General features: G+C 35.9%; 1 long non-coding RNA gene across 1 annotated transcript; it reads left to right on the forward strand.

Annotated features, from left to right (window-relative positions):
- Nucleotides 1-385: 385 nt before the first annotated feature.
- LOC118719920 lies at nucleotides 386-15,608 on the forward strand. Its single transcript, XR_004988315.1, has 3 exons — nucleotides 386-398; nucleotides 11,210-11,215; nucleotides 15,384-15,608. It is a non-coding gene; the product is annotated as an uncharacterized LOC118719920 (long non-coding RNA).
- The last annotated feature ends 322 nt before the right edge of the window (nucleotides 15,609-15,930 follow it).

Raw genomic sequence — 15,930 nt, forward strand, 5'->3', positions numbered from 1 at the left:
CATTAATGATGTCATGAGGCTTCAAGATACTTAATATAAACCATATGGTCATACATGATTTAGTGAGGAATCACAAGTCAAGCCATCATCTTTAATGAAAGCTTGGCTTAAAATTCTTTAAAGAAACACTTGTAACATTCTGGGACAAACTAAACAAATTGCTGAAGATATAGTGGCAGTTAAAGGGGGAATTAGCAACAACTTGTAAAGACCACTGCAGTTGGATTCCTGAAGTGGGCTGTTAATATTGACCTGGGGTTTACTATTCAGAGATATCACTGATATTTAAAATCCCTTGGGATAGTCCCTGAATGTGTCATTTTTTGGATGACATTAGAAGCCACGAAAACAACAAATAACACTCACTTTGAAAGAATTGTTTACTTAACTGTAAAAATGTTACACTTTAAAGGTGCTGTTAAGTTAAATGAGAATTTTTTGAAAGAATGGTAAGTCTTTTAATTGCATCATAGATTAATAATAACCTCTTAGGTCTGGCATTTATTACAACATTTCGAGCATGCCAATGATAGTTAAACTCTACTTGACCTTTTAGTGTTTATAAAGAGAAACAAACTCTGACCTCACAGCAACCTGAATCAATCTTCTCTCAGTGTTGGCAAACTGATCACTTTTCTAACTATTGCACTGGATTGTATTCCCAACCAGATCAAAGGCAGTAGCAACCAATTCAGCAACCCAGAAGTCAGCCATGCAAAATGGGCAATTAACATTAATCATATATGAAATTGTTCAAGCTGATAACTGGAACCTGGTCACTATGGAAACTCTCATAAAATGGTGCTTATGTTAAACTGGGCGTCAATCAGCCCTTGGTTCATGGGAACTTAAAATGTGGTTCATCATGACTCTAGTAGCTATCAATCCAAGGAACAAAAAACACGCTGGAGGCAAGGTCATTTATATTCCATTGTTATTTACTCCATACTTCAGTTCCTATATGCACAACTAAAACTTAAATTTGGATATATTAAAAGTACCAACACCAGTATTCACTTACAGCCAGGGAAGTTAAGGAAATTATCTTTAACATAAGGTGTTCACAGGAACATGATCCTTGACATTATAATGTGTGACCCATTAATAAATAGAGGATTTAACATAAGTCCTCTATTTATTAATGGGTCACACATTATAATGTCAAGGATCATGTAGAACAATTCAGATTTATGCATTAATATAATTGCAATGAATTGAATTATTTATAGCTTTAATTTTGTTTTTTTTTAAATATTCTTATTAGTTTTATTTTATTATCATCTAGTGAACACATATTTAAAAGTTACATCTCTTTGAAAAATTGAAACATTCTAGTAACATATTAACTGATAATTTTAATATATTCTTAGTGTGTATTTTATCACATATAAAAATAATAGAGCTATTATTTTAAATTGTCATGTTTAATTTCCTTGCTAAAACTGAATTTCTATTTTCCTTCAATAAAAAAAGAAATCTGATATAATAAACAATTTAAGGGTTGACTACTCACTTGATAGAAAGTATAACTGTGAAGCAATTTTATACTTCATTTACTTGACTCTGCTCCCTATTTAAATTAAATGTGCTCTAGGCTGGTGTTAGGACCTTTAAACAAGATCTCTCCTTGTCATAAATTGAATTCTAATACAATTCCTAGTATAATTAACAAAGATTATACAAAAGACAAGCTGACGAATGACTGGGATTCTTAGCAGCCTCTTTTTGCTCTGCTTGTGTAATTTCTATTAGCATCAGTGGAATTAATGCACCTTAGTAAATCTTACAATAAATCAGATTAAATATTTGCTATTCTAAGGTGTATCATATCACTGTCAGACACATGTTTTAAAATAAAGGCATTCTTAAATTTAAAGAGTATATCACTGTGCAAAACTTCTAATATTAAGGGAATGGATAAGAAGTTACCCATTCTTTTGGATATAACCTACTGACATCTCAAATTCAACATATGCCTCTCCAAATCCCACTCTTCACACCTCCCTTCTCTTGCTTTGTCAGCAATACAAGCATGCTTTCAGTTACCAAAACTATAAACTTGAGGATAATTTTGATTCTCCCTCATTCTCTCCTTTCATCTCCAAGCTTTAATGTTTTTGTTCGTGTGATATATGTTGTAAATTTCCATCTTTATCCTTATGTCTTGAACCCTAATTCAGGCCCTCGTCACTTCATGTCCAAGTTATTTTAAACAGATGGCTTCATTGTTCCAATCCATTCTACGTAAACTGAAAAAATCCACGTAAACTGAGAAAAATCTCTTTCATTATGTCATCTTTTGCTCTAGAACCTTCAATATTTCCTGACTGCATATTATAAAATAAAATCTAAATGCCTTAGTCTAGATATCTGCCTTAATACATCTCCTCCCTTTTCTCCAATTATTTCTTAAATGAGTCGTCTACTCCAGCTAGATAAGTCAATTCACTCTCCGCTAGCCATTATATTTGACCCTAGACCATTTTCTTTATGAAATGTCTTTAAGGCATTAGGGTTCCTGGGGAAATATCTTGCTAAGTTTCACTGCCTTAGGAAGGCTTCAGTATAACCTGCTGAAACTGCTGCTATTTTTCTATAAGGCCACCGCCTTCTGCTTTGTATCATAGCAAAAGCTTTCTTGAGCACAAAGGGCATTTTAGTGAAAACATTAGGGAGCTTGTTACAACTAGCCTAAATACTGCTTTTTGTGTATGGCAAATAAAGTCCCCAGTGTGGGTATACAGGAACAGCCAATCAATAAATCTCTCTCATCATTGATTTCTTTTTTAAAATTTCTTTATTGATTAAGGTATCACATATTTGTCCTCATCCCCCCATTCCCATCCCAAACTTCTCCCACGCATGCCCCCAACCCCTGTTGTCCGTGACCACTGGTTGGGCTCATATGCATGCACACAAGTCCTTTGGTTGATCTCTCCTCCTTATCCCCACCCTTCCCTAACTTCCCTCTGAGGTCCGACAGTCTAATCTATGCTTCCTTGTCTCCAGGTCTGTCTTGTTCATAAGTCTACATTGTTCATCATTTCCCCTAGATGAGTGAGATCATGTGGTACTAGAAATAGACTTATAAGAACCAAAAATGAGACAAGCAATAATGGTTATGCTGAGAGGCAAATGAATCAGTCTGTAGTGAGTTTCTTCCAATCTCCCTCTCCCTTCCTCTCTGAAATCAATAAAAATGTTTTAAAAATAATATAGATTCTAATTTTTAAATTAATTGGAGTGACATTGATTAATAAAATCATATTGTTTTAAATGGTAGATGATAAATCTTGTTACATGTATTTTAACACAATTAAAAAATATATTACTTAAATGGTTAAGATGGTACAGTTTACATGTTTTTACCATAGTTCTATAAAAGAACTTCACAAATGTAAGAGAACATTGTTACTATGGTTACAGTTATTAATAGAAGTATAATTTCCACTGAAATGATTTAATTTTTTTAATTTAATAAATTTTATTGCTCAGATTATTAGGATTGTTTTCCTTTTTCCCCCATAGCTCCCTTCCATTGGTTCCCACCCCACCCTCTGCTTTTATCCCCCCACCATTGTCCTCATACATAGGTGTAAGATTTTAGTCCAGTCTCTTACTGCACCCCCCACACCCATTTCGCTATGAAATTATCAATCCACTCCTTTTCTTTGCCTCTGATTCTATTACATTCAGTTTATTCTGTTCTTCAGATTTTTAATTCACTTGATTTTTAGATTCACTTGTTGATATATGTGTATTTGTTGATCATAATTTTAATCTAAATCTTATTCCTATTCTTAAAGAATACCTTTAAGCATTTCATATAATACTGGTTTGGTGGTGATGAACTCCTTTAGCTTTTTCTCATCTGTGAAGCTCTTTATCTGCCCTTCAATTCTGAATGATAACTTTATTGGGTAGAGTAATCTTGGTTCTAGGTTCTTGCTATTCATCACTTTGAATATTCCTTTCAACTCTCTTTTGGCCTGCATAGTTTCTGTTGAAAAATCAGCTGATAATTATATGTGTGCTCCCTTATAGGTAACTAGCTGTATTTTCTTGCTGCTTGTAAGATTCTCTCTTTGTCTTTTGCCCTTGACATTTTAATTATGATGTGTCTTGGTGTGGTCTTCTTTGGATTCCTTTTGCTTGGGGTTCTTTGTACTTCCTGGACTTGTAAGCCTATTTCTTTCAACAGGTGGGGGAAGTTTTCTGACATTATTTCTTCAAATAGGTTTTCAGTATCTTGCTCTCTCTCTTCTTCTGATGTTGGTAACCTTGAAGTTGTTGCAGAGGCTCCTTACGTTATCATCAATTTCTGGATTCTCTTCTCTTCTTGCTTCTCCAGGGGAGTATTCTTTGCCTCTTTGTATTTCAAATCTTTAACCTGATTCTTGCATTCCTCTAGTCTTCTATTGGGTCTCTGAATAATAATTTTTATTTCAGTCAGTGTATGTTTAATTTCTAGTTGGTCCTTTTTCATATCCTCGAGGGTCTCATTAAATTTATCCTCCTTTTCTAGGAAATTCTTGAAAAACCTTATAATCATGGTTTTGAACTCTATATCCAGTTTTTGTTCTCCTCCATTTTTTTTCCTTTGAGATCTGTTTCCTTGCCTCCTCATTTTTGCTGCTTCCCTGAGTTAGTAGGGTGGCTTTGTGTGCTTGGTATCCTATATGGTCCAGTGGGTCAGCCTCTCCAGTTACCTGAGGTAGACACTCTTGGTGCTCCCCTTCGTGGACTGCATGTACAGCCTTGTTGTAGTTAACTCCTGATTGTTGTTGGTATCACTGGGAGGAATTGATCTCCAGGCCAATTGAATATCACTATCAGCTGTGTCTACACCAGGTACCTTCTGTATTGGAGACAGTCTTATAGGATCAGACTTGCAAAATTGCAAAAGCCTCTGAGCTCAGCTTGGATGGGGCGAAGTCTCAGGGCTGAGATGACAGTCTTGGCTTCCCATCAGCCCTGCCATTGTGCGTACACCTCAGACCTCTGCCTTTCACGGATCCCCTGAGTTTCTGCCTGACTGTTCTGATTTCCCTTGTAAGAGTGTGGGTGCCCCAGGGGCTTGCCTGTAACTGAGTTTCAGTGCTCAGTGCAGTGGAACTGGGATTCAGTGCAGTCAGGAGCTTCTGACTCCTTCACCATGGAGAGGCTGTGGCAACCTCCAGAGTCAGACCTCTCTGTGCTCACTCACTCGCACAGGACTCTAGATCTTGCCTGCTGCAACTTCTGGCTCCCCCAAGTCTCCCAGCCTCTGAGTCTCTGGATGCCTTTCTCTACAGTCCAGACTCCATCCATATGAGTCTGGGTCCACGGGGTTTTAGCTGGGGCTGGGGTTCAGTGCAGTCTTAACCTGAGTTCAGTGCATTCGGGGGCTTCCTTTCCCCTCCTTCCAGCCAGGCACTCAGCTGCCCTCTCTGCATGCATCTCTCTACCTCAGCTCTTTGCAACTCTCCTGATCTGTGAGCCTCTCTTCTTTTTTCTAGTTGTAGATTTCCAACTCACCCAGCTTTCCTGTGTTTTTGGATGATGTCCATTCTGTCTTTTAGTTGTTATTTTGAGATTGTTGTGCGAGGCGGCAGTTTAAGTGCTTACATAGGCTGCCATCTTGTTTTTTTGTTTGTTTTTGTTTTGTTTTTAATTCTTATTGAATTTATTGGGGTGATGTTGGTTAATAAAATTATATAGTTTTTAAGTGTACAATTTCACAATACACCATTCATATATTGTATTGTATTCTCCACCCAAAGTCAACTCTCCTTCCATCATCATATATTTCCCCCTTTACTAAGGTGACAATTTGTCCTGTGACCTGCGGCATTTTAAAAAAGTCCAAAAGATTTAAAAGATTCTTTCCAAAAATCAGGACTTTTAAAACGCCATGGGACACAGGACAAATTGTTAAAAATCAGGACTGTCCTGCCAAAAGTGGGACGTCTGGTCACCTTATCCTTTACCTCTTCTACCTAACCCCACTGCCCCTTTCTTTCTGGTAATTACCATACTGTTGTCTGTATTAATGTTGTTTTTTCTTGCTTAGTTCCTTCACCTTTTTTACACAGCCATGTAACACCTCCCCCCAGTCTGTTCTCTGTATCTATGAGTCTGTTTCTATTTTGTTTGAAACTATTTTGAATGTCACTATATATATGAGAGATATATTCTGTAGTTTACATGTGCCTGCTTGCATTCATTTGAATGTTAGTATTAAAAGAATTATCAACTCTCCCAACCATCTCCTACTATATACATTTACTTCTAAGGCTGAAGTCAAGAGTTTAAACTTTACATTTTAATTTTAAAATTCTATTTTTTTTAACATAAGCATATACAAGCAGTAAGCAATACATTTTTACACACATATTTCTTTCTCATTTTCCCTTCTCCATTCCTTACTTTACCTGCAAAACAATTTTTAGGCACACCCCCACACACAAAACAAACAAACAAACAACAAGAACAACAACAAAATAATTTGCCCCACATTTCATTCCTATTTCTTTCCTCCTTTGTAATAATAAAGATAATTTTCATCCAGGTCAGAATAGTTCATAGCAGTTGACTAGGAAATAGAGAGCTAAATTCTAATGTTTTTGCCACTGATTGTGGCATAATCATAAATAAGTTGCTAGACTTTAACAAGTGAGCATGAAGATTTTTAAGATTGCCATGGCAGTAGGTATGTTTATGAGCAACTGGATAGTTTCACAAAGATCCCAGGTCTCCCTCACTTTCATTTTGAAGTCAGGTAAATTTGGGTAGATTCAAGTGTCACAAGTAAAACTTGAGACACTGGAGCAAGCATGTCAAACTCAAAGGCTAACACAAGCCATATAAACAAGGTTTAAGTTTATGAAAAACAAAAGCTTCAATTTTCATAGAAACGTAGATTTATTTTGATAGAGACAAAGGGCTAAAATAAATGAGTCATCATTAACATATAAAAATAGAACATTTTAATAAAAATTCATATTTTTCTTAAACATTAACTTTCCAGACACTGAATAATTGCACAAATAAGTGTAACTCAGATAAACATTTTTCTCTGAAAGTGAAATATTTCCTGCTGCATACACCAAACAAGTCAGTACAAGACTAATGATGTGGCAATTGGTTGCTAAAATATTCGCTGATAGTATTAGTGGAGAGAAATGGTGAGCCTGCGCATAAGGCGTGTAGGGAAATGAATGCAACACAATTACAGTAATCAGTCATTAGCGAACATTTTAGTTAATTATTAATAATATGTATAACAAGTTATTGTAAAAATTAAGTTACAACAATTTTATTAACATTTTTCTTATATACCGTTATATTGGCTGGGCCACAAAAACATTCATTGTTGTCTGCATGTGGCCCATGGGCCAGGAATTTGACATGCTTGCACTGGAGCATCGATACATATTAGCATGCTTTTCCAAAAAGTTATTTTTCTTCCTAAATTAATGGTTTTCACAAGGCCACACAATTCAAAAGGTCATCAGGGACTGTGAACTCAAACTCTGAATTTATCTGTATCATTGATTTTGTCTGTGATATGAAACTCAACCTTTCTATCTTTAGTTTCATCATCTGCTAAATGAGCACCAAAGTTATTTGATTCAAGGAATTATGAAAAATTGCAAACTTATCTTTCTAAAATCCTCCATAATAAAATAATGGGGAAATAAACAACCAATGTGTAAGCATCTTTGAGCAGAATTTTCTAATTTTAAATAGATTTTCAATTTGTATAGTAACAGTGTGTTGCACCATACAATTTCTTTCATAATGTTTTTTTTACAGAGATGTCCCTAAGCTCTTTTATTTCCCTTTTTTTTTTTTTTTTTCTAAATAAAAAACACTATTACTTCTAGCATTCAATTAATCAAAAACATTCTTTTACTTTACTGTATTTAAGTAAACAAACAATAAATCCAACATCTGACAAAGATTATTTTCCTATTTTCCTCTATCTTCCCCTCACCCAATGTGAATAAACTCTTCCTATAAAAAATAATGTTTTCCTAAAATAATGACTCCCATAACTATAACATACTAGTAGATTTTCTTTAATGGTAAAAAATAAAGCCAATGTAATTTGCATATCTCCTTTTTGAGACAAAATAATATTTAGCAAGGTCAAAATGACAGAGTATTTAAAGTTCTTAAACACTTTTGGCAATTTTGTGTACAGAGCAATGAAGAATCCACCTTATTATAGAGCTAGGGATGACACTACTCTAACCTTTCCAGCTTTAGAGCAACAAGGCATTTTCTACATGTGCACAGCACTTTCATCCTTTTAGGTATTATAAAAATTTAAATGAAATCCATCTCAGCACCATGGTAAAGGAAGTAGTGTGCCTTATTCTGCCTATTGCAAAAACTAAATGTAAATAAAATATAGCTATATGTCTAGACTCTCAATTTCTTGTTGGCAGGGACTATTTGCTTATTTACTGTGACTAACAGTTCTTGATAGAAACAAAACATCAAGAAGAAAGGAAAGAAGGAAGGAAAGAAGGAAGGAAGGAAGGAAGGAAGGAAGGAAGGAAGGAAGGAAGGAAGGAAGGAAGGGAGGGAGGGAGGGAGGGAGGGAGGGAGGGAGGGAGGGAGGGAGGGAGGAAGGAAGGAAGGAAGGAAGGAAGGAAGGAAGGAAGGAAGGAAGGAAGGAAGGAAGGAAAAGAGGAGGAAGGAAGGGGTGTGGGAACCCTTAACACGACCCGCGTGATTAGGGTCTGGTCTAGTTTCTGGAGGAGGCCACACACTAAAATGAAGAGAGAGACTAGAAAAGAGTTAATTTGGGACAAATGAGGGGCCAGGTGGGAGTCAACCTCTAGTGGGAAGACTCTCTAGGCTCTGGCCTTGCTATCCCTTTTATTGAGGCTGCTATGGGATACATTCATTACCCTTAAACAGCTTTGGGAAACACCCATAGCCCTTAGGCAGGTAATAAACAGATTATCATATCATGTAAGGATTTACATGATTACAAGATGGGGAAGTTGCCTCAGTTACTATTGTCTCAATTAGATAGGGTGTGGTTGGCTCTGACCTTTCAGAGCTTCAATGTTGACCAGCCTCTTTCTATTAGTGAGACAATGATTGCAGTCCGGCAAAGAGGGAGGGAAGGAGGGAGGGAAGGAGAAGGAAGGGAGGGAGGAGGAAGGGAGGGAGGGAGGATTAAGATAATTATTTTGAACATTTTTGCCAGGATACTTCATAAAGTGCACTTTTGTGAGATTCCTTTGGCATTTTAGAGGTAGAAAAAAAAGACCCAAATATATTTTCTCCTGAAGTCTCCCAGAACTTTTTAAAAATACGAAAATTAACAGGTGACAGGGTTACCAATTAGTGCAACAGGAAGGAAGGAAGCACACTGAATATTTATACAATCTAAATTTAGAAATGAGATTTTTTTTAAAAATTAGGAAGATATAAAAACTGAAAAATATTTCCCTTTAGTTTCCTATTTAAATGAAAGGATTGATTCTAATTGAAATTCACTTGGTTAGGAAAGCTATCCACAAGTTTAGTTTAAAACCTGGGGAAGCGAGGTCAGCAAGGTAACACAGTTTCTATTTAATTCTCAATTTACATTAAACCACAGGAAAATTAATCATTCTAAATAAATTTCAAAGTAAGTGAGGAAGGAAGGGGTTTTGCATTTTTCTAAGCCCTTGCTGAGAGGCTATCCTATCCTTTCTCTTCCTGTCTTGCAGAAAGTTACTGGTTGCATTTAACTTACACTATTCATTTACTCTTCAGATATAACATATTATGAGATGTTTTTCAATGAATATTAGCCTCTGAAGAGTACAGACTCTCTGACAGTTTCCCTTAAATTATGTGGATACATAAGCATTTTGCAAACCCATTTCACAACTGCACACATTATAATTTATACATTAAATACAACAAGGTTTCACCTTAGGCTTCCTGCCAAGAATAATCACATTAAGTCTTTTTTTATCTTTTAGTAAGATGATAATTATAAATTTGAAAGTAGCAGCAAAAGAAATGTGTTAAAAAGAATTTAGAATAATATCTTTCATTTGAACACAGGAAGACTGATGAAGGACAGAAATTATTGAGGGTAAGGGGCAAATCATTTTGGGAAGGGGGTGAGAGCTAACATGCCAAGTACAAAGCATGACATTAAACTGAAGGTGAGCTAGATCTGTCTAATCTTCCCAAGCACAAACAAGCCTGTCTTTGTGCTGAAAAGACAGGAAAACTCACACATCCCCCATTGGAATTCATTGGTTAAAAGCCAGCAATGAAATAGACATGCAAAATATTACTTATTGCTTGTACTTTCCAGTAGTTGGGGCTAACAATTTAGCAACTATATTTTCCCTGAAGATAAATAGTATGTTCACTTAATTTCTCTTTTGTTACAACCTGAATGTGTATAGTCTAATCTTGGAGTCTCTTCCTCCACACTGCAGGTGCTTCCCTTTTGCTAATTAAACATTAACATTGTGCAATTGTTGGTGCTCTAAAATTGGTTGTTAATCACCTATGACTAGGAAGATTTCAGAAAGTCTAAATTGTGTTCCAGAAAAAAATTTCAATAAATACAAGATGTTTCCGTCCTCTAAAACATTACACCAGAAGTTTATAATTTATTTTTCAAGATTTCTACTTTAAATGGCATTGTTTTGCTACAACTTCATTCCTTGAAGGAGTGAGTAGGAGTATGATATATGGATAAAGGATGTCCCTAAAGGAAGTATGTCATATCATTTAGGGCCTAAAGTCAAAGTTAAAGGCAGGCGATTTTACTCAAATCTTATACATGTTATCAGAAAATTCCTTTTATTTTTCTCCTGAAATGCACTGGTTAATGTTAAAGTTTATATCTCCTATGAGAAACATCTATAACCAAGTAGTACTTTTAATATATGGACAAAAGGATATGGGTTTAAAGAGAATACTGACAAAAATATGAAATTCAGGAGTCAAATGTAAGTATGAGTGTGTGTACAAGTACATAAAATGAAAATCAGGACCCAAGTGAGAAAAAAATATCCTGAATTAGATCCCCAGTCTATCATTTAGTTAGTTAGTTTTAATATATGTTTTAATATATATTTTTGGCATCTGAAAGCAGTGACATGCTTGAAATAAATTATACCAGCTTCTAAGCAGGAACTGTGTGTGTCAGCTCCTAATTTCACACTGAGGATCTCAGGTTGGTGGCTTGAAATAGGCCATGGTGAGAGTGTTTACATTATGGAAGTCAGTAAAAACTACAGATCAGAGATCCAGTCCCATCCTAAGGCCCAGCCAGTTAAATATTTACCAGCACACAACTGTCTGAAAAGAAAGCATTGTGGCCATGATTTCTAAATCAAATAATTCTTCATTTCTCCTTTCCATTTTAATTGTTTATATAATTTAAAATAAAACCATTATGTCTGCAATGAAAAATCATGAAGGCCCTGGCTGATAATTCAGTTGGTTAGAGTCTTGTCCTGATATGCCAAGGTTATTTGTTCGATCCTCAGTCAGGGCACATGCAAGAGTCAACCAATGAATGCAACAAAATTTGATGTTTTTCTCTCTCTAAAATCAATAAGCATTTTTTTAAGCACGAAGAAAGGCATTGTAAAATCTTTGATATTAACAAAACTTAAATATGGGATACATATATGTGTTCCAAAACATATGGAAAGCCTGTTCTAACTATTTAGTAGTAAAGAAAAAGAGTATCATTAGAGGCATCAAAACATTACAACAGATTTGGAACTGCTATTATTGTCTCTAGGGTCTTGGGCAAGTCACCTAAACCTTCTGTATTGGAGACCAGGTATAAGCTGGCACGGCCCTTGCACCCGAAGTGGCTAGAAAGGCTGGTCCCCTACCCACACAGTTTTCCCAGGCTTGTTTGGATGGTGATTATCAGTAGATGAGAGCAACCTTTCATGGCTTACCAAGAAGTCTGTAACTATTTACTGAGATCTGCTGTACTGAGAATTTGTCCTTCTGCTCTGTCTCTCCCTTAAGATTAAGAGGAACAAAGAGTACATTCCTCTTGACATACCTCCTATTCAGTGTTTGTGTATAAAAGGCCATTACACATTTAATAAACCTGCTGCAGTTGGTCAATGGCTACCTGCAGTCCTCCGGATCCCACTCTCCTGTCTTTCTTTCTTCTCTCAATTCCCACCTCCCTACTTCAGCTTGATTCAACTTGTCAGGCTGGCCCTGGCTCTTCTGAACTAACTAACTCTCTCTCTCTCTCTCTCTCTCTCTCTCTCTCTCTCTCTCTCTCTCTTCATATATATATATACACACACACAACCTTTATTACTAAACTACTGGAATAACCCCTGACTGGAATGACCTGTCAATCATTCACTAAAACATGCACTGACCATCAGGGAGCAGACACTCAATGCAGGAGCTGCTCCTTGGTGGTCAGTGCACTTCCACAGAGGGAGTACCACTCAGCCAGAAGCCAGGTTCATAAGTGACAATCACAGCTGTGGTGGCAGGAGCCTCTCCCACCTCCGCAGCAGTGCTATTGGGCAGCAGTGGCAGCAACAGCAGGCACAGCAGGGCCAAGATGAGTAGAGGTGGAGTTGCGCCCTGCCCTGGCTGGGACTCCTCCCTGTCTGCCTGCCACTTTGGCAATGCTACATCACTCAGACCAAACACTGGCAGTCTGACATCCCCCTGAGGGGTCCTGGATTGCTAGAGGGCACATGCAAAGCTGAGGGACCCCACCCATGCATGAATCCGTGCACTGGGTCTCTAGTTCCTCTATATTTGTACACTGAAAATGTTAGTTTGAATGACTTCTTCTAGTCTTTATATTTGATAATATAGGATCTTTGTGATAATTCCATGGTAACTTCAATTTTCCCTTTTTATGGGAAAAAATAACAGTCAGGATGACTTATGTGAAATTTATTTATTTAGTTAGTTAGGTAGTTAGTTAGTTTTAATATATATTTTTACAATATACAAAATAAATCTATTAACAGATTATAGGTACAAAATAATTATATATTATCATGTAATAAACATTAACATTTCAAGAAAAAATATTATAATATAACCAAAAGTGTACTATTGTAATATCATATATCACAAAAATTATAGAAAACATTAAAAATCTGCAAATAAGAGTAACTTCTATTATATTCTAAAATATTTTTTACTCTGGCTCTATTTTTGTTCATCAGTTTATGTTGTTTATTATATTCCATCTATGAGTGAGATCATGTGATATTTATCTTTTCTGACTGGCTTACATCACTTAGCATAACGCTCTCCAGTTCCATCCATGCTGTTGAGAATAATAGGAGTTCCTTCATTTTTACAACAGGGTAGTATTCCATTGAGTAGATGTACCACAGGTATTTTTTTAATCCACTCATCTATTGATAGGCACTTAAGCAGTTTCAAATCTAAGCTATTGTAAATTGTGCTGCTATGAACATAGGGGTGTATGTATCCTTTTTAATTGGCATTTTTTATCACAATACCAGATATCAAGCTATATTACGAAGCCACTGTTCTCAATACTGTCTGGTATTAGCACAAGAACAGACATATATATGAAGGGAACATAACAGAGAACCTAGAAATTAACCTGAGCCACTATGACCAATTAATATTTCACAAAGGAGGCAAAATCATACAAGGAGTCAAGTCAGTCTCTTCAATAAATGGTGTTGGGAAAATTGGACAAATACATGCAAACAAATTAAACTAGACCATTAACTTGTACCATACACAAAAGTAAACTCAAAATCAATAAAGGACTTAAATATAAGATGGGAAACCATGAAAATCTTAGAAGAAGCCATAGGCAAGAAAATAGCAGATATTTGTCATAGAAATATCTTTATAGATGCAGCTCCTAAGACAATGGAAACTAAGGAGAAAATAAACAAATGGGACTACATCAAAATAAAAACCTTCTGCACAGCAAAAGAAACCATCAACAAAACAACAAGAAAGCCCACTGCATGGAAGACCATATTTGCCAATATTATCATGGAAAAGGGTTTAATCTCCAACATTTACAGGGAACCCATACAACTTAAATAAAAGGAAGATAAACAACCCAATTAAAAAATGGGCAAAGAACCTAAATAGACAATTTTTAGAAGAGGACATACAGAAGTCCAAAAGACATATAAAAACATCCTCAAAGTCACTAATCATTAGAGAGATACAAATCAAAATGACAATGAGGTACCATCTCACACCTGTCAGGATGGCTATCATCAACAAATCAACAAATGACAAGTGCTGGCAAAGATGTGGAGAAAAGAAACCCTCTTGCACTGCTGGTGGGAAAGCAGACTGGTGCAGCCACTGTGGAAGACAGTATGGAATGTCCTCAAGAATTTAAAAATGAAACCACCATTTGAACCAGTGATGCCACTTCTAGGTTCATTTTGAACATAATATCAACTCCCACCCCTTTGAAGTCCCAGTTTCCTCCTTATTCAATCTTACTACATTAACAAGCATTATATATATATATATATATATATATATATATATATATATATATATATATATATATGGAGAGAGAGAGAGAGAGAGAGAGAGAGAGAGAGAGAGAGAGAGAGAGAGAGAGAGAGAGAAGATACAGAATTTGGACAGGTTCAAGCCTTGGACCAATGAGAGGGCACAGTCCTCTGGTGGCAAAGCCACATGCAAGTCCCAGCTTAGAGTGAAAAGCCCTGCCAGCACAATTATAGCTAAAGGCTATAGTTGTAAGCTTGACCTTATGGCCTGAACTTGTGGTCCCAGGTGGCTAAGTGATATAGGCTGTAGGAGGTGCAGGAGGTGCTGACAAAACAAAGCTTGATAGAGTTCAGGTGCATGTAATTGAGTAGATTTGAAATCCTTGAGAACTTTGTAAACATCTTGACAATGCTCTTTGCCTCCTGGAATCTGGCTATAAAATAAAGAGTCAGCTTGGAGGATGTGGCACTGTCTCTCCATCCAAAAACAGTGTCTCATCTAGGCCCAGCTTTATCCTCTTAACTGTCTTCTTTAATCCTTCACTACTCACCCCCCTCAGGTTCACCCCTGGCTGTGCTGAGAACAGCATATATGGCACCCAATGTGGGGAACTACAATTGTAAAGTGAAAGGACGCTCCAGTGAAGCATACACAGAAAGCAAAAGTGAGGAAGGAGCAAAGTTTATTAGTAGCTGGGTGTAAAACATGGGAAATTCAGGATCTCAGGAAAGGGACCACTAAAACATTGCTCAAAGAAGCATAGTCAAATTCATAATTTCTTAAGTTTTGCTAAGGACTGTAAAGCTCAAAGTGGAAGGCAAAAGAACTGAAATGTAAATAGCAAAGGTACTGAGATATTGCTTAGCATTAATATTTTAATTTTTATAACAAAGAAACCTTAGGTGAGATAAGTAGAACATAATTATCATTTAAAGAAAATTAGAGATATTTAAACTATATATTAAGTGCCATATTCAAAAGAGAAAATTGAAGGTGATTTAAGAGAAGGCTTCAAATACATGGAGCAGGAAAAATTGTGTCATTTGAAGCTGAATTACTCCTAACAGCATTATTAGCTCAAGATGGGTAATTGTTAATTTATAAGTCAAAGGATAAAATTTTAAAGATTAGAAAATAGAAGATAGAAATGAGATAATAACAAATAGAAAACTAGAAGATAGAAAGTATAGAAGATAGAAATTAAAATATATGAGATAGAAAATAAGATAAAAATATAGGAAATAAGAGAAAGTATAAGAGAAAATAAGAGATAGAAAATAGGAGATATAAAAAATAAGTAGAAAAGTGTAAGATAGAAAATAAGATATAGAAGATAGAAAATAAGATACAGATTAAGTAGAAAATAGAAAATAAAATATGCAAGCCATTGGTAGGATTGTGGCTGGTCCTGAGGCTGTATTGAAACAGTTACATGAGGAA

This window comes from Pipistrellus kuhlii, unplaced genomic scaffold (assembly GCF_014108245.1).
Source record: "Pipistrellus kuhlii isolate mPipKuh1 unplaced genomic scaffold, mPipKuh1.p scaffold_m20_p_16, whole genome shotgun sequence".
Taxonomy (NCBI): domain Eukaryota; kingdom Metazoa; phylum Chordata; class Mammalia; order Chiroptera; family Vespertilionidae; genus Pipistrellus; species Pipistrellus kuhlii.